General features: G+C 38.4%; 1 pseudogene; it reads right to left on the reverse strand.

The window, feature by feature from the left end:
* Positions 1-3,344: 3,344 nt before the first annotated feature.
* Positions 3,345-22,365, reverse strand: LOC147998025 (glutaredoxin-1 pseudogene; annotated as a pseudogene).
* Between the last annotated feature and the right edge of the window lie 556 nt (positions 22,366-22,921).

Consider the following 22,921-nt stretch of genomic DNA (forward strand, 5'->3'; position numbering starts at 1 on the left):
TTATTATTTAAAATTTACATAGATAAACCCAATCAATATTTTATCTTCTGTCCCTGTACCTATTGTTATTAACTTTGAAAAAAATTAAAAAATGTGTTTCTACTCCATTAGGTTTCCATTCTATGACTCAAATTTCTCTCACTTTTAGCTGTACAGCTCTATATTTCCTCCATTGTCGCCCTCTTCCCTGTCTCTTCACATTTGACATTCCTGTTCCTGACAGTGTCCCTCAGTAATTCATAATTGCACTTGTACTTCCCAAAATGAGGACAACGGACACTAAACTGATCATACAGATACACAGTTTGCTGAATTAACATACAGATTAAGTGAATAAGTATCCCATTTTCCCTTTTTCATCTAGGTTAAGTCATCTATGATGACTTTCACAAGACCCATTCACGGTCCTGAAAATTACATGCTTTCCTTTTCTAGTCTGTCAATGCACCATATTTTCCTTATTCATTCATTTGTTAAAGAACAACATGAATAGCTCCAAATTATCAAGGGTCTCTATAATAGAATAAATCATCATTTGGATATATATCCTCATGTTATATCTTTAGGTGTATCCGTTTCTACATTCATGAAGAAACATCGTACTGATTTCTAAAGTTGCTGTAGAAGTTTGCATTTCCAAAAGGAGAATAGCAATATTCTCCTCTCTCAATAACACAGTAAAGATAAGTTGGCTCATGTGTTATTAAACTAAGATTTCTGAAAGGGATGAAAAAAATTCAGAATAAGTTTGATTTGCATTTCTGTAATGTATAAGGATTCAATTCAATTGTGAATATTTTGTTTAGATATGTACACAATTACTTATTTTTTCTGTATGTAGAGTTTCTTTACATTATGATTTATAGAAGCCCATTTTTGAACGTGTACATGGAAACAACGCTTACTATTTTTGAAAATAGCCACTTTAAATTTACTAAGGTCAAATCATATAATGTGCTCTCACTAAACTCACAGAATTGGCAGATCTGTTGTAACTAACATAATTCATTAAGGTCACTTTGTGAAACATCCCTCTATAATGAAACATTCTCTATGTACATAATATTGAGTAATATATTTAATTGTTTTATTGTTTTGAGAATATCCACCAAAGTATTTTGATAATAATTTTCCCATTTAGTTTACCCACATCACTATATTTCTTTGAATCCTACCTTTGTATTCCTTCTACATTAAAATACTGTTTAATATCCCCATGATGATCCCTTACAAAAATTGTTCAACCCTCCAACAGAACACACTAACTGTCCACAGTGTGTCAGTTAGGAGTAACAGCTTTCAGGCATTTACACTGCATTCTGCACTGTTGACTGTCTTGAAGCTATGCAGGGAACCACAGCTGCTATGTTTCATGAGGTCAGCACTCTGTGTTTCCTGAAGACTCGATTTCCCTGTGATCACCCCCACATTTTGGGTGCCTACAGTCTCTTTACATCTTGTTTCAGGGTGGACTTTGAGCCTTGTGGAAGGGGTATAGCATGTATATCCAACTCATCATGGCTGAAATCAATAAAATGAGGACAACAATATAGTGAATGAAAGGAAGTGTTCATTGGTGGAATGTATTAACAAGATTGTCATTACCTCTGGCCAAGTTAGTTAAAGAAAGGGTAGAATTAACAAACTTAAAGAGAAGAGAGGAGAGGTGGATAAAAAACTTTTTATATTATAGTCCGAAATCTAGATTAATTTTTAAACCACTAATGATTTACTAGATGTATTGCATACACCAGTATTAAATCACCTCAATATGCATAATTTAAACAGCACCATACTTAACAATGACAAAGAGTCGGGCCTTAATATCTCCCTCCTAAAATATCATAGGACCACATGTATTCAGTTAAAATTTTGATTATACATTTAAAGAGAATTGAATTTCTTAGACGATTCCATAAAGTAGACAAAAGGATTGAATACATTAAATTTCTATTTTGAATCTGGCATTATCCAACAGTTGACAGAGAAAAAAAGAGAGAGTGAGGCAGGGGGAAAATGAGGTAAACAGAAAGGTACAGAGAGAGGGAGAAAGAATTACAGACGACCCATAGAAAGAGAGGAAGACTGAGTATTACAGACTAATTTACACCGATACACACATATTCTCAATAAAATTTTTGTGAACAGATTCAAAACGACATTAAAAATAATGTTCAAGCTTTCCTAAAATAACAGACATACAAGTCTGACATTTAACACATACGCACACACACACACACACACACACACACACACATATATATATATATATATATATATATATATATATATATATATACATACATACATACATACATATATACACATACATACATACATACATATATATACATATATATATATATATATATATATATATATATATATATATTCTTGTGGTAGGATGTTGCATCTTTATCCCAGAACTTTAATCAAGATCTATTCTTTATTGTTATTTTTTTAGTCATCTGCAGATACATCTTTTTTAGCAATGAATCCTTCTCACTGGAGACCAGAGAAGAGACGTGCAGTTCCATGGTTAATACACGTCATTGTAAGACGTCAAATCTAAATGTAAAAGTGTGAATGGAACAAATATTTTTGGACAGTGTTCTGCATGCAACTTCTTTCATAGACAGTCTTTGAAGGAGAGCTCTGTAATTTTGCATTTCATATTTGAGTTTTCTGGGACTCTGACTAGAATGTACTCACAACTGTTTGGGATTATCTTGGCAATTAACCAGTTCGTGAACAGAGCTGAATTCTTCATATGGTCTGCTGTCTCTGTTAATATTGCTACAGTGAGGAAAATCTCTGCTAAAGCTCTTCATCTGTTTTCAGACAGCATCCTCATACAAGTGTGGACTTCTGTGGGTTGTGGTAGGGAAAGTTTGAGAGCTGTAAATGCAGAAGTACATGTATGAGGAGGGAAAGGCCAGTGTGTTGATCATAAACAACTTCACAACATTCATTGTTTTAATAATCATTAGGAAGTGGACGTCTGCAAAATCACCTCAGCAGATTAGCATGTTAGAAAAACAGTAAGTGATTCACAGGAGATTTAGATCCACTGGATTGTTAAATATGGGCTTAGAGGTAGAGACATATCAGCACATGAAGAATGGATAGTCAATCCTGTGTGATCTGTTAAGCTTCCCTACCCAATGGTTGCAGGCAAACAGCATCAGACTTTAGCACTGAGTAATAGAATAAAACCAATATATTGAGAATCCCAATCATAAGAAAATAGTGACATCCTCCATGATGCACATCATCTCTCAGGTTAACTGGCATCAGCGTGATGGAATGTTTGCTGTCAGCATGGGTTTTTCCTGCCACCCCTTTCATAACTGCAGAGCTCCAATCTGCTTCAGTTAAGTCATCAGCTCCCCATTCTGTACGAGGGAGATTAGATCACTGCATCTGTCTATGCAGTTTTTCTTTACCTATGAAGACCCAAGGAACTATTCTCACTCCAGTGAGCTGTTGTACGTAATCTTGAATCGCATTGGTGTTGTTAGTGGCTGTGATGTCTACAAATTCCAGAAGACCAAGTTTCAAAGGGAGTTGATTGAGGATTTCTTTGGTATTTTTGCATCACTAAATGTGGGCTCGATGAACAGGAACATCTTCCCTGATTGGGTCTTGCAGTTCCCATACTCTTGAACCGTGCTGTGAATTGCATGTATGTGTTATATAGCACTTACATCAAATGAAACATTTATTTATAAAGAAATAATAGCAATAATAATGGCAAAGATAATAATCTGAACCAAACAACTATCGCCAATAGTCACCAAATACAGAATCAAGGCCAACAACATAAAAACTAAGTATAAAAAATGTTTTTAAAATCATGGAATTCATTATCTCTTCTATGTGGTTTCCACTGAGATGATATTTCATGAAACCAGAGACAGATTACATCTGATTTTCCTGATTTTCATTTCTAATCCATTGGTGAGGGTTTTCATTTTCTGGTAGTCATTAGACAAATACTGTTGATTTTCTCATTTAATTTTTTCTATGTGATCAATCTTAAAGTACTATACTTTAGGAATAGCTAAATATATGACCAAAAGGATACAGTATGGATACCTTTTCCATGATGAAATTGGTATACAGAGTAGGCCACACTAGACACATCGAAAGGCCATTTCACACATGTACCTCTGGCTTGCTGGGAACAATTGTGAATCTCAAGACCCTGCAAATTTCAGTGATCTATATCTGCATATGGTGTCTGGGACTACAGGATGCAACACTACACAAGAAAAAACTTGTTTCTTATGAGTTGAAAAACACATTTTATTCTGAAAAATATATATTAATTTTTTTCAAAAAGGGCTTAAATGATACAATCATAATGTAATGTGCATGACATTAACAGAACTGCAAATTCACCAAAAGAACAAAAATTTATAAAGAATGAATAACAAAACTTCCAACCAAACCAACATTACTAATACTTGAAGCAAACAAAACTCAAAACAGAAACAAAACACACTAATTAAGCTAAGCAGAATTCTCTTGCTGAAGGTTTAGCACCACAGTCGTACTCTGTGGCTGGCCTTGGGAACAGAGTGGAAAGGCAGTAAGTCAACTATTGTAATACATTTTAAAAGGTGAATCTGGCTATGCCTTTTTGGAGCCTTTACAGGTGACTGTCTTCTAAAGCTAATATGAGACTTTTACAAAATTTGGTTTCTAGAATTTGAATTTCTCTTTACTGATTTCCAATAATCAACTTGAAAATCCCCCATAACAAGAACAAATTAATCCTCTGAGACTTCTACTGGATGCTCAGAAGCTCTTGATTTGCTTCATCATTTCTTTGAAACCCTCCCATGTTCATGTTCGGCATGAAGGGAATTCCAATGTCTGAATGGAAAATCACTTCCCTTTCCTACCTAGGTTACATCATTTACTTAGCTCAAATGTTTACACTCCTAAGGAGATAAACATTCCAAAAATTCATCCTCTCATATTCATGCATGAATAGTGAAGACTCAATTTTCAAACACAACCCACAAATGGTCCTCCCCACCTTAGGTAGCACACTCACAATGACAAAGAAGAAAATAAACTGAGATCCTAATTCAGAATACTTGTCTGTGATGCATTGATTCGACACATTTAATCCATCCTGGGGACATATTCTGTAGCTAAATGTCCAATTTCTCCAAATTCTTCATCTATTCCTCCTGCTTAGTAATATTGGAGGGTTGGGATGATGTCTTCCCAGTAGGCCAGGCACATAGATAAACACAATTAAGCAAAGACTTGGGGAAGATCCAAAGACTAAAACAGTTCGGATAGGGGAGTGAAGAATACAGAAAACACATAAATTCTGATAAAAAACTTCCCTCAGAGACTCAAAAATTACTTATTTTAGCCATGAGGCTGGTTGTGATGTGATCAGTGTACACAGATCTGGCTAAAGGTGCATTGATTAACACAGGTGTAATTTGAGTCATCAAAACAAACACTCAGAGAAAGCATGATGGGTCAATCTTGGAATGAGCAATTAAGAAGCCAAACTGAAGTATAGAGAGGTATCATGTGGAAGAAAGAGACAGACAAAGACAGACAGACAGACAGATACAAACACACACACACACAAACACACACACACACACACACACTCACACACACACACATACAAAACAAAGCAGCAGACATAGGGAATACAATGTTGTAGATCATTGGTAAGGAGCTTCTGCCAGGGAAGAAAAATCAAATTCTTCGTTTGGGTGCCACATGTGACAACTTCTATACTCCTGAAAGGCAGGCACTACTACATTTAAGTACAACATCCACTAGGAAAATACAGACAGGGAAGTGTAAAATAAGGGAAGAGACTAGGAATTATTAAATGATGCATGTTTATTAAAGCCCCATGTTACCTTTCTCCTGATGCTGGCAGCCCCTGTAAAGAGAAGCCAGTCCATGGTCATCCTGGCATGCATTTCTTTGATCTCTGAAAATTTTCCTTCCATACATGGTCCTTGGACCCTAGGCTTGTTGGTAGTTTATGAATATTCTACATCTTCTCAGATTCTACAAATTCTATTTTTAATTGTGGTTCTCTAGCAGACAGCAAGTTCAGATCACATTTGGGTTTATGAGAGAAGCAAGTGCATAAACTGACATGAAATATGTTATCATTAGTAAATATTGTTGTAGGAAAGCTGAAAAATAGGTGAGAGAGGAAGACGGACAGAGAAAAGAGATGAGACAGAGAAATATAGAAAGACACATACAGAGAGCGAGAGTGAAAGAATACTATACCTTGTGTATATGAAGTCAGAAAATAATTTGTGAATCTAGAAGACAAGGTATAAATGACTATCTGTAAATCCCTGTAACTAAGAAAGAATCCTGGAGTCTGTTGTTTTATTCAGATTTCATACAGATTGGCATATGCCAATGGGATACACTAAACTTCCATTAGCAAATACTTAGACTGGATAATGCAGTTATGGTGGTCCAGAAAAAAGCACAGATTTGTCCCCTCTGTCTGCCTCTCATTACTCTGATCTCACATGTCACAGGAGGCTGAATGGTCTTCCACATACCCTGAGATGCAGCTCACAAGGGACAAAATCTATCTTCAACGGTGCTTCATCTGAGCCTACCCTTGGATTGTGGATGGTACTCAAGAAGCTAACTGACAGGTTACACTTTGCCTACCTGGGTGTCAAAGTTCAGACATGAGACTCCACTCTGTGATTCTCAAAACTTCCATGTTTCCATTGGATGGGCAGTGTCACAAATGGCCTGATACTGTCTTGTCAAACCTCTCATATGCTTCATGTGACCAAGTTGATAGCCTCTATCAGCTAATTCACAGATCAACAGGATGCAACTGTGCTTCAGAGCCTTCATGTCTGGCCACAGAAGCTGAGAGAAAAATGTCACAGTTAACAGTGATAATGTAGCCATGTCAGGGCTTTTCCTCCAAGTTTCACTTTCAAGTGTATTATTTTATTGTAGATTATGCTACTCTATCTAGAAGGTCATGTTGTGGGAGAACATTTGGATGCTTCCCCATCCACAGTTCATAGATTTCTTACATAGACTCCTTTCAGTGACAAGGTTTCTGTAAACTTGTATACAAACTAACCATGTAAGCACACAAGCATTAATTACTAAGGCTCAATTATCTCCTCAGAATGATGTCCATTAAAAGGCTATCTAAAATAACTTTGTTTCATTTAAATATTAGGTACTGGACTTTACCCAAGCACAAGTTTCTCCATTTTGAATTTAGCTGTTGCCAAAATAGTTTCTTAGGTTTTTCAACTTGAAGCATTGTTGAACCTCTGATTGTCCCTACAGAGTTATGTCCTTCAATCATGAGAACTGAGCAACTGTGTCCATAAAATCAAATTGATTCACTAGACATCTCTAAAATGCTTGTTTAAAGTCAGATTCAGTTGTTTTTTTTTTAAGTCATCCTTCTTAAACATTGAAATGTAACCATTACTCATATACAGAATGCTTTCTCAAGAAAGGAAGAGGAATTCTAAATTTTTCATTGACTTTGGGTGTAACTTACTTGTGGAGCACGCAGCTGATATCTTGGATAAATCCAGCGTGCCACACACAGAACAAAGCGAGTCAATTATTTGTAGTTTGTGTGTGTGTGTGTGTTTGTGTGTGTGTGTTTGTGTGTGTGTGTGTGTGTGTGTGTGTGTGTAGGTCACTCCACATTAACTCGTGCTACATGTTTGAGAAGTACACTTGTTCAAAGATAGCATGAACTTCTTTCTTTTGTATGCCTCTTTAACATATCTAATCACTTCAAATTATACCAGTTACTGATATCTCTGGGGTACAGATTAAATTCATAATATCCACCATTAATCTCTCCTTAGGGACTCAGAGCTGAATGATAAATATTTTTTGGAGTATTTAGATTCGAATTTTGCCCGAAAATCATCAAGATTTATTGTTCTGTAAATGCTAATCCAGCTGGTATTTTGGACATTTGAGATTCATGTCCAGACTTCATCAGCTAAATGCACTCCCTTTACTGTTGGCAAGTTCAGGATATGCTTCCTGAATGTCATGTTTGCTGTGACTACCTAGTTATACTGTCATGTGATACACAAGTGAGTTCTAATATAGTTTTCCTAATACTCAATGCTTCTGATCAGAATATGTGAATTGGGGAATCAATCCCTCTGTGCTAAATATAGGTTGTGAAAAGCCTCTGGATAAATTTTGGATAGCATCTTGAATATATGCATGTGCTTTTTAGGTGGTTTTTAATTATGTATTAACAGTCCACATACAATAACATCAGATTATTGTAAGTTTCAACGTTAAGTGATTTCTTGTCCCTCCTGGCTGAGAATTGTGTGGGGATACTTAGATCAATCTGTATAGCCATAAGGAATTCTTCTTGATATATTATCATCTAGTGATGGTGTAATATCTATAACCCATGATACACAGCCATTGATACACAGTCCTTGACCTGTGTAAAAGAAAAATATTTACAGAAGTCTGATCCTGTAATGTTTTGGCTACTACATGATTCCCTTAGCTACAATATGTCTATGCATGCTTATTCAGGCCCAAGTGATCATGGGGAGACAAACCTGGCTAAAAATGTCAACTACAACTCAGATGTCTTCTACATATACAGTCTCAGGTACAGTCACTGCAGTTCAGGTGTGAAACTGCAGAATACTCAGCCATTTTCCAAATTAAAAAAAAAACAAATTGCTGAGACAAGGATTGAGGGAATGCTTTCATCTATGTAGAACATTAATTTCAGCCGCACGTACAAATGTGTGATGTGAAGAAGATTCAACACTGTACTGCAGAAGGAATACTATACTTTTGGATATGGTCTCTCTAAACTAGTGTATGATATCAATACAGTCTTCTGTGACAGATTTTCAAACACATCTGTACATCTGAGGAATCCAACAGAGTATCTGTGGCTCAAGCAAATACACTTCATGTCATTTGTGACCCTCACTGGGACCACTTAGTATTAGGTGACAGAGTTCTGACTCATTTTTAAGTCTTTTTTTGTATCTCATGATAATTTTTGATGCTTTCTTTCCATCATTGTATAGTTAGTCAAAAGGCCTGTGTATCTGATATCAGCTTAATTATCAGATGTTGGTTGCAATTTTCCCTCCTGCTAAATTTACAGCTACACAGAAGTGTTTCTTATTAGAAGGCCTTGATTTCTACAATGTAGCATTTTGTTGTCCATTGTTTTCTCTAGCACCCTCAGTTCCCTCAAGGGTCCTATCAGTGAAGAAATGCATTGAGAATGAGAATGTTTGTGGGACCAAGGTAGACAAAATGAATCAAAGTTTCCTTGAATGTGATAAGAACTTAGTGGACAAGGGATATATTCATCTTAGTCAATGAAATTCTCCCCCTATGTACCCAATGGACAAACATTTACCCACATGTATTGGCTTGTTACACATGCCTGCTTAGCCTGCTTACCAAGTTACCAGGCTGTGAAGAGTAGACTTTGTTCTCAGCAAGGGATTAGGTGGTGGATCAATCCTTGTTCACTGTTTCCAACTCCTCCAAGGTAAGCAAATTCCTCCAAAAGCAGATCCACTTTGCGTAGTCTACCAGATTTCAAGTATCAAGCTATGAGCCCAGTCAACAGAAAATCTACATAGTTCAGAAAAAATAAAATTTTTCTTCATTTAGTGCTGGGGTCAAGGGGCAGCTATAATTGTGTCTTTCTTTTTTGTAGGTTCTTCTTGAGACAGGGTAGTGGGAAGAGCATTGGAGGAGGGTAAGTCTTGATCTGTTTATAGTTGCAGAATAATAATAATAATAATAATAATAATAATAATAATAATAAAATGTAGTTTATGCTGGTTAGGTTATTCAGCATTTAAGAACAGTGACTGTTTTTCAAAGGTCCTGAGTTCAATTCCCATTAAACACATCATGGCATGCAACCGTCTAAGGTGGCATCTGATGCCCTCTTCTGGTGAGTCTGACCGCTACAGTATATTTACAAAAATTAAATAATTTAAATCTCTTAAATAAATGAATAAACAAATAAATAAATAAATAAATAAATAAAAGTTCACTTATATAAGTCTCAGTTACTGTGCTACTGTAGCTGCCCAGCTTTCCCTGTTCCTCTGAGGACAGAAAATGCATTCTCTAGCTATTCAAATCCTGGAAGAGAGATCACTAATTACTTGCTGAAACCCAGGAATGTTATTCAAACTATAGCTTCTGTTGTTCTGATAAATGAAATAGCTTCCCGTCACACTCCTATCCTGACTTCATTTCTTCCACTGAGAGTCACATAAGAAATTTAGTTTGTGCATGAGGAGGTTGGAGTTCCAGTTTCTTTGTATGTGAGAAAACTGGGGTTAACACAGAGAGGTCAAGACTGTCAAAAAAGAAGTGGGCGTAATGGCTATCATTTACTCAAATCCTGTTGGTTCAATGAGTCAGTATCTCTGAGAGTTTACCCAACTCACAGGTCTTCTTCTGGAGCTCAATAGTCAGGTTTCTCCAACTTCTTAATCTGCTCTGCTTGCTCATTGATGATAGGAGGTTGGGATGTTGCCTTTCTAGCAGACCCTGTAGTAAAACACAAGGGAACCACAAGAACAGCAGCCCAGTCATAGGATAAAACATGCTGTGTCCCCAAAAAGAAGCATGAGGAAAGGGGAAATCTACAGATACTTTGAAGCACTGAAAGGTGAGGAAAGCTCTCTTCAAGATCTATTAGCTACTCTCCTGCTCCCAGCCATGATTGTTAGATATATACAGGTAAACCCTGGACTCCATAGTGCTTTGGATCACCAAGCCCTAATCATGTATGTTCAAAACAAATGATTCTGATATCTTTAAACATATCCAGGGGAGTATCACACTCTCTGTTCTTGTCATAACATGTCAATGACATGTACAGGAGGCCTCTGAAGATTAAGTCCAATACTCTTCCCTGAGAGTCAAAGTTTTTATCCCTGTGGCTCCTATTGGCTTTCTTTCTCACTGAGAGTGAAACTTAGGAACTCATAACAGACCCACTGCATGGTTGTCAATTGCTGGCTGTCTGCCAAACATTCATCAGATATTCTTGACTCTGGGTCGCTTCTTTAAGAATCCAGAGGTTTCAGATCATTAGTCCTAATCCTAGAAGGCGTGACCCAAGCCCAACTTCTCCAGGAAGCTCCTGAGCACCAGTCCAGAGTTTACTCTCTCTGGTTTACACCTGATCGTTTAATTTTTTCACTTTTATAACAAGAAAAATGTCCTAATTTCGTCTTCTTCTCTCTCTTGTGCTCAATGCTCTCTGTTTTCTTTGTAAATAGCTTGATCATCCTGAAAAACATGTCTCTGGGTAAACCAATAAATACTAACTAAATGCAAGAGGGCAGCTTCTGTTTCCATAACATTAGTGACATCACAGAGAATACCATGGTAATTCCAGCATACAATAATGTATCCAGAGGAGGGTTCCCTTCAAGAGCACATAACAACCCATTAACTATATCTTCTTCAAATCAAAAAGCCAAGCTGCCCTTTCCAGGAGCTTCATCTAAGACACAAGGGAAGACTTTTAATCAGTCTCCCTTCTAAAGACAGAGATGTCACTGATTTATTGAATTCTTTCCTACCTTCATGTGTGGATATTAAATACTCAATTTTCACACAAAGCCCCGAAATGGTTCTTTCCCACCTTAGGTAGCACACTCAAAATGATAAGGAAGAAAGGAAGTTGAAAACTTAGGTCAGGATGACTGTCAATGAAGCCATGATTCCACACAGTTAATCCCTCTAAGGGTACATCTTCTGTAACTAAATGATCAGTTTCTCCAATTTCCTCATCCATTGCTCCTAATAAGTAATTATGGAGGGTTGGGATGATGCCTTCATAGTAGACCAGATAAATAGATAAACACAAGTAAGCAAAGACATGGGGAAGATCCAGAGTAGTACAGTTTGGGTGGGGGAATGAAATGTAAGGGAAAATTACATAAATTCAGATAAAAACTTTGCTCAGAGCCTTAAAAATAAAATATTTTAGCAATGTGGCTATTTGTGATGTGACCCGCTGTTCACAGGTATGGCTACAGATGCATTGGTTAATGCAGGTGCAATTTGAGAGAGCAAAAGCAAACACTCACAGAACACATGATGGTTCAACCTTGGAATGAACAAGTAAGAAGTCAAACTGAACTATGGAGAGGTATCATGTGTAAGAAACAGACAGAAAGAGACAAAGTCAGGCAGGCATGCACACAGGCAGACAGACAGACAGACAGACAGACAGACACACACACACACACACACACACACACACACACATACACACACACACAAACAAAACATCAGTCTTGGGGAAAAAGATGTTGTAGATCACTGATAAGGATGTTCAACCAGGGAAGAAAATTCAAATTCTTTTGTTGGGTGCCACATGTGACAACTTCTATATGCTTGAAAGGGTGTCACTACTACATTTATGTACAACATCCATTAGGAACATCCTGACAGGGAAGGGTAAAGTAAGGGAAGAGACTAGGTATTCTTAAAATATACAAGTTTATTAAAGCCCCATGTTACCTTTCTCCTCATGCTGGCAGTCCCAGCAAAGAGAAGCCAGCCCATGGGCAGCCTGGCATGCATTTCTTGGATCTCTGTAAATTTTCCTTCCATACATGCTCCTTGGGCCCTAGGACTGTGGGAAGTTGTTGAATATTTTGCATCTTCCCATCTGTTTAAGTTATAGTCCAGTAAGTTGGATATCAACTGTGTTTGTACTTGTACTTCTCCAGAGGACACCAAGTTCAGATGACAATGTGGTTTATGAGAGAAGCAAGTGCATAAACTGGCATGAAGTATGTTATCGTTAGTAAAGACTGTTGTAGGAAGGAGGAAAAATAGGACAGAGATGCAGACAGAGAGAGAGAGATGAGACAGAGAGACAGAGAAAGACACATACAGAGGGAGAGAATGAAAGAATATGCCTTGTCAATATGAAGCCATAAAAGAATTTGTGACTCTAGAAGACAAATTATGAAGGACTGCCTGTAAATTCTAGTAACTAAGAACGAAGCCTGGGATCAGTTATGATATTGAGACTTCATACAGATTGGCCTATACCAATGTGAGACACAAGACTTCCATGAGCAAATCCTTAGCCAGGAAAATGCAGTTATGGTGGCCCAGAAAAACAAACACTGATTTGTCCCCTCTGTCTGCCTCTCATTACTCTGATCTCTCTTGTCCCAAGAGGCTGAATGGTCTTCCACATACCCTGAGATGCAGCTCACAATGAATAGCATCTATCTTCAATGGTGCTTCATTTGATCATACCCTTGGATTTTGGATGGTACTCAGGACTGAACTAACAGGTTACACTTTGCCTATCTGGGTGTCAAAGTTCAGACATGAGACTCACACTCTGTCATTTCCAACAATTCCATGTATCCAGTGGAATGGCAATGTCACAATGGCCTGCTACTGTCTTCTCACTCCTTTCACATTCTTCATGTGACCGAGTTGACAGGCACCTTGAGTTTATTCTCAGATCCTCAGGAGGCATATTGGCCTCAGAGCCCTCATGTCTGGCCACACAACAAAGAGTAAAATATCACAGTTCACAATGATAATGCAGACATTCTAAGGTATTTCCTCCAAGTTTTACTTTCAAGTTTATTCTCTTATTTTTGATTATACTACTCTTTCTAGAAAGTCATGATGTGGGAGAGCATTTGGTTTCTGCCCCATCCGCAATTTACAGTTTTCTTACATAGACTTTTTTCAGTGACACACACACACACACACACACACACACACACACACACACACACACACACATATATACCCATACACACAAATACACAGAATGTAATAATAGAGATGTGAATGTTGAAGAAATTTAGGACAGTCAATTTATAATATAAGATGTGGAGGGTTGCACTAAAATCTAAGCCCATAGGATGAAGGATGGGGAACAATTGTGAGTGGTGCTTTCCCCCCATTTGGACATATGAACAATGAAGTATGAGACAGTAGATCTGCGTGGTCAAAGCCAAAGACCAGAAACATACACTGTCAATTGAATGTGAATAGCTCATCTCTCTGATCTCTAGTGGAAGAGTTCATTTCTTTCACACACCTCTCCTGAATCATACTTCATTGCACTCCAATGCTAGCACACTGAATGTTATTCAAGAACATACCTGACAGGTGATCTTTTGACCTAGCTTCATATAGAGATGAAGCAAGAATGTCAGCATTCCCAGAACTCTGTTGACCACGGGGTGCTGATTTCCTCTGGATCCCTTAGCAATGCTTCAGAAATCCAAGGAGTCAGTCTCCTTAGGCCTACTCACAGCTGCACATGGTGTATTTTGGCTTCACAACACCACAGCCTGTAGTTACAGAAGCCTGGATGAAAACTATAAAGTACATCACCATACAGTTGCTGGGAAGATCATCAGAATCACTGATAGGTCTCTCTAGGAACATGACTGTAGATAGGCATGCCTTGCATGGATAGAACATGGTTTTTTAGTTCCCCCGATTACTCTACAGGACACATAGGGAATTCAGGAAGGAGCCAGTCCCTGTTCTAGTTCACTAACTCACAGTTCTTAGAAAATTGCCTGCCAAAGGACACTGTCATTAGGACAAAACAGCAACCATCAGATAGGGAAAGGCTCTATACCAATCCTACACCTGATAGAGTGCTATAATTCAATAGATACAAAGAATTCAAGAAATTAAACTTCGGAGAGACAAATCACCCTGTTAAAATTGGGTTCCAGAAATGAACAAAGAATTCTCAACTGAGGAAAATCAAATATTTGAGAAGCATCTAAAGAAATATTCATCATATTTAGCCATCAATGAAATGTAAATGAGAACAACCCTAAGATTCCACCTCACACATGTAAGAATGGCTGAAATAAGAATCTCAGGAGACAGCAGATGTTGATTAGGATATCAAGAAAGAGGAAAGCTTCTTCTTTCTTGGTGGGATTACAAATCACTCTGGAAGTCAGTCTGGAGATTCCTCAGAAAATTGGAAATTGCACTACCTGAGGGCCCAGATTTACCTAGCCTGGGCATATAACCAAAAGATGCTCCAACATTCAATAAAGACACATGCTCAACTATGTTCATAGTGTAAGACCCCCTTATGGGAGACCCCACTCCAGTCGCAAGATGATACTGCCCCAAGAAATGTGAGAGACCGGCTCTTGATGTAACGTACACGAGGCAGTTTATTATCAGAGTTCTGGGACGGCTCGTATCTCACACAGGAGACAGAGGAGTCGACACCAAGACTCGAAATTTAAGGCTTTTTATACGGGAAGGCAATGGGATGCAGCGTGTTTATACTGGATTGCTTGATTTATATATCAGCAAGGGAAATGGGTGCAAGGTCTCATCAGCAAGCAGTACGTGTGGGCTGCAGTGTTCACAATGTAGGAGAGCGTCCTATCTTTATTTGCAGAACAGGGAATTTCGTAACTATTAACTATAGCGGAACAGGGAGTTTGCCCATTCGGATGACCCATGACTCAGCTGAGATGATGGCTGCTAGTTCCTGGAACAATCGCTTGACCTTGTGTTTAGGCTTGGCCGGGCATGTCTCAGGCCAGTTCTGTCCTGTCTTCTTATCGGCTGTTCTTTTGTAGTTTTTATGAAGTTTTTATTTTAACTCCTTCAATAGCAGACTTATCAGTGATACCAGAAGCTTGAAGGAAACCTAATGGCATTCATCAGAGGAATGGATACAGAAATGTGGTACTTCTGATAAATGTTGTACTATTCTGCTATCAAAAGCGATGATTTCAAGAAATTCGTAGACAAATGGATTGCACTAGAAAATATAATACTGACTGAGGAAAAACAGTCACAGAAAAGCATACCTGGTATGAAATCACCGAAAGTGGATATTGGCACAAAAGATCAAATTACCCAAGATGCAGACCACAGAAAACTGGACAACTAAGAAGGACACCAAAGTTGTGCATGCTTTGCTCCTTTTTAAAAGGGGAACAAAAATATCTATGAATTTAGAGTAGAAACTGAAGGAGACCCATTCAGAGCATTCCATACACATGGAAATTCATATATATATTTATCAGCCACCCAAAGTAGATAAGAATGATGAACCTAAGAAGTGAATGCTACCAATATCCGGATACAGATACTTCCTGAGACACACAGCTAGAGCATGTCAAATACAGAAGTGCGTGCTAGTGGCAAACCAGTGAACTGAAAACGGAGCTCTTGGTGTTAGATTTTGAGAAAGGAATGCAAGATCTGAAGGGGCTTTCATCCCCATAACTATAGCAATGGGAATGAACCAGAACTTTCGGTTACTAAATCAGTATTAAAGGACTGTACATGCATAGACCTATGGCTTCAACTGCATATGTAGTAGAGGATGGCCTCGATGGGCACAAATGGAAGGAGAAGTTCCGGGTCCAACCTAGGTTTGACTCCCAGTTCAAGAGAATATCAAGGTACAGTAAGAGGCATTATAGAAGAAGGGTAAGGGTACCAGTTATGGTACTTATGGACACAAACTTGAAAGTGAAATGACATTTGGAATGTAAATATAGAAATATCGATTTGTAAATGAAATACAATTTGCTTAAAAATAAAAAAAATGAAAGAAATTAAAGAAAAGAAAACTGATAGCTAAATTCACCTATTGACTCAGAAATATAAAGGGTCAATCTCAGGGAATGGTAGTCAGAGTAATACTAGTGAAAAGACTGTGATGATGAAGTCTCAACTTGGTAGCACTTCTCTCTTGCAGATATCAGTGTCAGAGACAAACTGTACCATAGCAATCCAAAGCATGGAGTTTACTCTGAGCTGAGGACACAATATTTGTCTTTCCCTTCTTCCTTAGGACGTTTTTCTTCTGGGCAAAAAGAGTAAAAGCCATGACCTCACAGGAAAACAATTCTGCCCTTCCCAACACCTGGATTATGGAATAAATAAATTAATGATATGAACTGTCTGACTTCCTGGAACCATAACAAGCAGGGAAGTCCAGATGCTTCTGAGATGCTCCTGCTCCTGATTCCCATATGTGGAAGATTCAGATCAAGGCTATCTCTTCAGCAAACCACCTCAACTCCTATCAAGGACTCACTGAGCTTTCCCATGTCAACACATTTCTTCCTTTTTTATACCAAGATAGAAGGCCAGCTTCCTTCTCCCCTTCTGTGATGTCTTTATCCTCCTGTTATCACTCACAAATGGCTGTTTACTCTGAATTAGGGGACAGTTAGTAAACCCTAGAGGTACTGAAGGAATATTTAAGAGGTAGTTACTTTCACGAGAATACTTGTGACATAAGAGAAGCTAGGGCTCTCCAGGTTACAAAAGATTTTCCAGGGAGGACCTAATGATGATGTCACTGGAATTGCCATGGGCTACCTGCTAAATATTCCTTCCTATGACCAGATTCAAAGGTGGCCTTTCCAGGTGTGTCTCCTGTGACACAGTGGAAACCTTTATGTACTACAACTCTCTAAAGCTAGAGACTTCTCTTTTGCTCCCTTACTGGTTACCTGATCTGAATGGAGAAAGTTAGTTAGGGGCTTGGCATGTGTAGAAAAGATCTAGGAGTATGTAGTGGAGAGAATTCTTCTGGAGAATAATTATATTCCCAGATCTAACCGTGTGATATACAGTTAATGTGGTAGGTTTTCTCTGTTTCCCAATGGCCATTTTATACCAAACAGACCTTTAACTGAATCAATATTCTATTTCCTTTTCTTATTTTACATTTCTTGACAGGGGACTTTATATATATTCCTGAATGTGTACTCAAAAATTCTGATTTCCAATTCCATTTTTTGCAATGATTGTGGCAACAAAGGGGGCTCAGCTATAGAGCAAATGCAACAGTAAGAATATTGTCTGCCTACATCAAATGATAAATAGACATCAGTAAAGCAAAGGACAACATGGACTATAAAATGATGTTCTGTAGTCCTATTAGATATCAGTTCTCTAATATTTACCTTCCTGTGTACCCAGGGACAGACTTCAGAGTTTTGGATGTTTTACCATTTTTCTTTCTTCAGGCTAATCATAAGATTCAGGAGGATGGGCAGGGAGAGGAATTTCTTGAGAAACCGTGAAATCTAAACTTCAATACGTTCATAAGAACAGGAGGGAACTCATTTGGCATTGTCTATGTCGATTCTACATTCCTGACCTAGTTACACAGAATCCATTTTAGAATCCCACCTAACCCCATAGCTGTAGGACTGGAAAAAATCATCACAAATCTCCTGACTCATGCAGCTTCATTACCGCTTGGCCCAAACAATGGGATATTGTTAGTGGATTTAGAGGTTCAATGCCATTCTCTGATAGGACAAAGAATAGATTTTATGGAAAAGTGGAGGACTAGGATTTGAAGAATGAAATGGTTGAACAGTTTTTCCAACTGCTAATCTCTGCACATTGGAATCAATGTGGGGTGTATTCTAAACATACTACTATATGGATGAATCCTTCCCTCAAGGAATGAAGCAGGCCAAATAAAAAAAAAAATAACAGTCTTTTGATACTTCCCTGGATACTACTGGGAGTTTCCATTTTTTTTAATGTCTTGTTCATTGTGTCCTCCTGCCCAGAATTCTGAGTTATATATGCACCATAAAGATTGCACACTATTAATAAAACTTTGACTATTTATTCAGAGGTGTTGGTTATAAAAGCTGGGCTATTCCATGACAGCATTACTAGTGAGAGGGAAAATTAGGGGAAAAGTTCCTAGCAGAGCTTTTTAGTTTCTCTTTCACCAGTTTCTGTCTGTTGGAGAAGCTTCTACTCACCCAGAAAAGGTATCAATAAAAACAAGCACGTACTTTTATCCTATCCTAGCAGTCTATATGTCAGTAAAATCAGGTTCCCATAATTCATCATAGTGTTGGCCAGTCATATGGAATTCTTCTGTCAAATGAACTCGGTCTTGTATTTATATAAGTATAAACCTGACATCTTGCTTAGACATCTCCTGCCATGTGGCCCAATGTAGGTAGGTATAACATACATTGGTGCTGGCAATTAATAGAGTTCTGTGGACCCAAGTCAAGTAACCTGGTAAAGCTGAGTTACCAGAAAACTGCAAATTGTTTCTGAAAGAATGATCTTTCCTTCTGTTGTTCAGCATCAACCTGTGGCTTCAAGGTATCCATCTGATGCTTTTGCATACTCACATCATATTTATACCATGAATTCTCAGGTAGTAGTTGGTTAGGTATGTCACCAGATAGTCAGTAGGATCACTGGACTTAAGGACACTTGTAGGGCATCTCGGTCAGTGATCTTGTTACCTTTAGTCTCAAGGCAGAAATCTCTTTGATATCCATAGCAGTGAAGCCTAGCAAATCATAGGAGAATCCAAATATCCTCTTGGAGAGCCAAGATGTCCTCTTTGTTCTTAATGTACTTTCCTCAGGAACAAGGACAATTTTGTCTCAGTATTATACCAAAGATATGTGGAGTATCCAAAGAATAATGTCTGTCTATGTACAAGATGACAGGCTTCCCTTTTCCCCATTTGACCTCCTGAGTCAGACTGATGAATCAGTTGTGTTCTCTGGACCTACATACTTGGCTCTAAGTCTTGCATGAAAATAATTTCAATTATAGTAACTGTTGAAGCTCCTTGGTATCTCACTCCATGTTTAATGAAAATACTCCCAACTGTGTTGACTATTGATTGCATTAGTGTCTTTTATGGGATGGTGATTGGCAGTAGTCCATTAGGTCTGTCCACATAAATTGTACCATTGTTGTTACCTCAAGACAGTCAGGGAAGAGCGTCTGAGGCCTACAGCACACAACAGGTAACAGGATTTATGTCAAGTGGGTTTTTTGAACTACACTCTAGGATGGTCCAGTAATAGTATCTGTTAGTGTGCAAAAGGGACATATAGAAGCCAGGTTCTCAAGAATACACTTGGGAGGGAATAGACAGGCAAAGTTTATAATAGAGGCAAAAGGAACACCCATTTAGAGCCTGCCCCACATGTGGCCCATACTCAAACAGCCAGCAAACTAGATAAGATCAATAAAGCAGCAAAGAAGTGCTGGTCAACAGGAACTGGATGTAGATCTCTCCTGAGAGACACAGCCAGAATACAGGAAATACATAGGCGAATGCCAGGAGCAAACCACTGTCCTGAGAACAGGACCCCCATTGATGGAATCGGAGAAAGAACTGGAAGAGTTTGAAGGGACTTGAGACCACTTTGGACAACAATGCCAAGCAACCAGAGCTTTCAGGGACTAAGCCACTACCCAAAGACTATACATGGACTGACCCTGGGCTCAACATCATAGGTAGCAATGAATAGCCTAGTAAGGGCTCTAGTGGAAGGGGAAGCCCTTGGTCCTGCCAAGACTGAACCCCCAGTGACCGTGATTGTTGGGGGGAGGGCAGTAATGGTGGTAGAATGGGGAGGGGTACACAAATATAAAAAGGGAGGGGGAAGGTTTAGGAGGATGTTAGCCCGGAAACCGGGAAGGGGAATAACAATTGAAACGTAAATAAGAAATACTCAAGTTAATAAAGATTAAAAAAAATAGAAGCCAGTTTGTGGTGTTCATTGTAAAAGGCTTCAACTCTCTGGGATGATAGGAGTATAAAATGTTGACCCAGATTTAACTTCTCTGCTTCTTTCAAAGAATAGGGTCAGCTAACATAGCCTTTAGACAAGGGATCCATTCTGAGGGTCCAGTTGTATGGCCAGGTGCACTACGAGGTGTTTTCACACCCATAAAGTGTTTTTGTAAGTCCATCATGCAGTGTCTTTCTTCTGTTTCATGGATAAACATATAAAAACATTCTGAGGAAACTTGAAATGTTGGGGTGTAACCAAAACATACTATCAAGTTTCAAACTCCATACCTTCTGTCTCCACGCAGATTCGTCCTAGTATCCTCATGTGTTATGGTGTATTGAGGCTTTGCTATTTCTCCAAAACCCTGGTATCCAGGCAGAGCAACACGCACCCACACCAAGAATCTCTCAAACCTGTCTTGTAACCTTTGGAGTTGGGACCAGTGGGATAACAGCAACCATTCTCTGATACAGGTTTCTTTTGCCTCCCCCAAATTTTTGCCAAGATTGGTGTCCTCTTAATATAAAAAGGTGAACTTTCTAGCTCACCCTTGCTAGCTCAGTGATTATAACTCTTGGACAGTGCCTCAGTTTCCCTTGTTCAATTACTTTGAGTTTCAGGAGAGAGGAGGACGTTATCTATATCTTGTAAGAGTGTCGACCTGGGAAACTTCTGAGGACATCCACAGGCCCGACTGAAGAATTTTGAAATCCTTTGATGAATAGGGTCTAAATTATTTGCCCACTTTTATGTCCCTCTGTAACTGTCATTCAAAATTGAGTTTTTATCCTCTGCCAAAGGGAACCTGAAGAAAACATCTTTCAAGTACAAGACAGTCTACATATTTTCCCTGGAGGATTCAGATTTCTGACTGTATATGAGTTAGGAACTATAGGGTAAGTAGCCTCTACACTCTAATGCAAGTCCCTCAGATCTCGGATGGTTTATATAATTAATGGTCCCAGTTTCTTCTCAGGTAATGACAACATCCTCCATTGAGACTGGCAGGATATCGGGATGCCCACCTCTTTCAGCTGGGTATTATAGTCTGTAACTCTCCCTTTGCTTCCAGACTGCAGATTACTTAATCTGCACAAGCACAAATGAACGGGTCAGTTGAACAATTATGGGATTTTGTTTTAAGACCTGTCATGGAAGGATAGTTTCTTTCAATACACCTAGGATTCTTCCTACAAATCTGAAAGATAGTCCAACTATCTTTTGTATATGGACGAGGACTTTCACAAAGGAGATATTCTTCTGGTAAACAGAAACAATGTTTTCTTTGTTAGTGTATGGAAGTCTAACTGTGTCTCATTCTTAGAAAAGATCATGGTTGCTTTCAGTTTATGCAAGAGGTCTCATGCCAGAAGGAAACAGGAAGAAGTGGCGACAATATGACATGATCAATGACAGGTGATTTATTATCCCCTTGCCAATGTTAATGGAATGTTTGCTGCTTCAGAGACATTAAGGGAGTTTTCCTTTTGCTACTTTGAATGTTATCTTCTGATCAGGTAATTTCATAGTAGATTATTGAGGACTGAATATGTCAATCCAGTGACCAGTAAGAACTCAATCACTTTTCCACAATTGTTAGTTTTACAGTAGGCTCCTAGAGAATAGTGGCCTGGGCCCCATTACTCTTCTAACTGTAGTACTCAATTTACCTTTTACTTCCAGTTACAGGACTTATTTTTTCAATGTACACTTTATTTGCAGGAGGCATGTTTGCCTTTCTCCAATGGTTGCTTGGTAGTCTCCTGGCTCTTTTCTTGTTTGTTTCACAAAACTTGTTTATCATTCAGTTTTACTGTTAGGATTGCTACTAATGGCCTTGGTAAGTCTCTTGTCCTCCTGGCTCTCAATCAAGTCTCTTTTACTGCTCATTTTAAGCTACCACTAACCACTGAGGCTCATCCATACCTGCACATCCCTCTAATTATTTTACATCAAATATCTGGTGCCAACTGACTGACAAAAGCACTTTTTAACATCTGCCTATGTCCATGGCCTCTGGGACTATTGGTGTAGATATATGATGAGTCCATAGAAACTATATTAGATAAGAATGTTGATCTGATGTACCCCGTTTGAACTCACTTACTTTTTACACGTTTTCTGGCCTCTGAGCTGCTGAGTGGAGCTCAGCCAGAAAGTCTGGCAATAGATGACCAGCACCACAGTATCTTGGTAAAGGTCAGAATCCTAAGGGAGATGTGTGGAATGGAAACAGACTATCAAAATATTATTTTTATCAGTCAGAGATCCATATATGGATTCAG

Source organism: Rattus norvegicus, chromosome Y (assembly GCF_021556685.1).
Source record: "Rattus norvegicus strain SHRSP/BbbUtx chromosome Y, alternate assembly SHRSP_T2T, whole genome shotgun sequence".
NCBI classification, from domain to species: domain Eukaryota; kingdom Metazoa; phylum Chordata; class Mammalia; order Rodentia; family Muridae; genus Rattus; species Rattus norvegicus.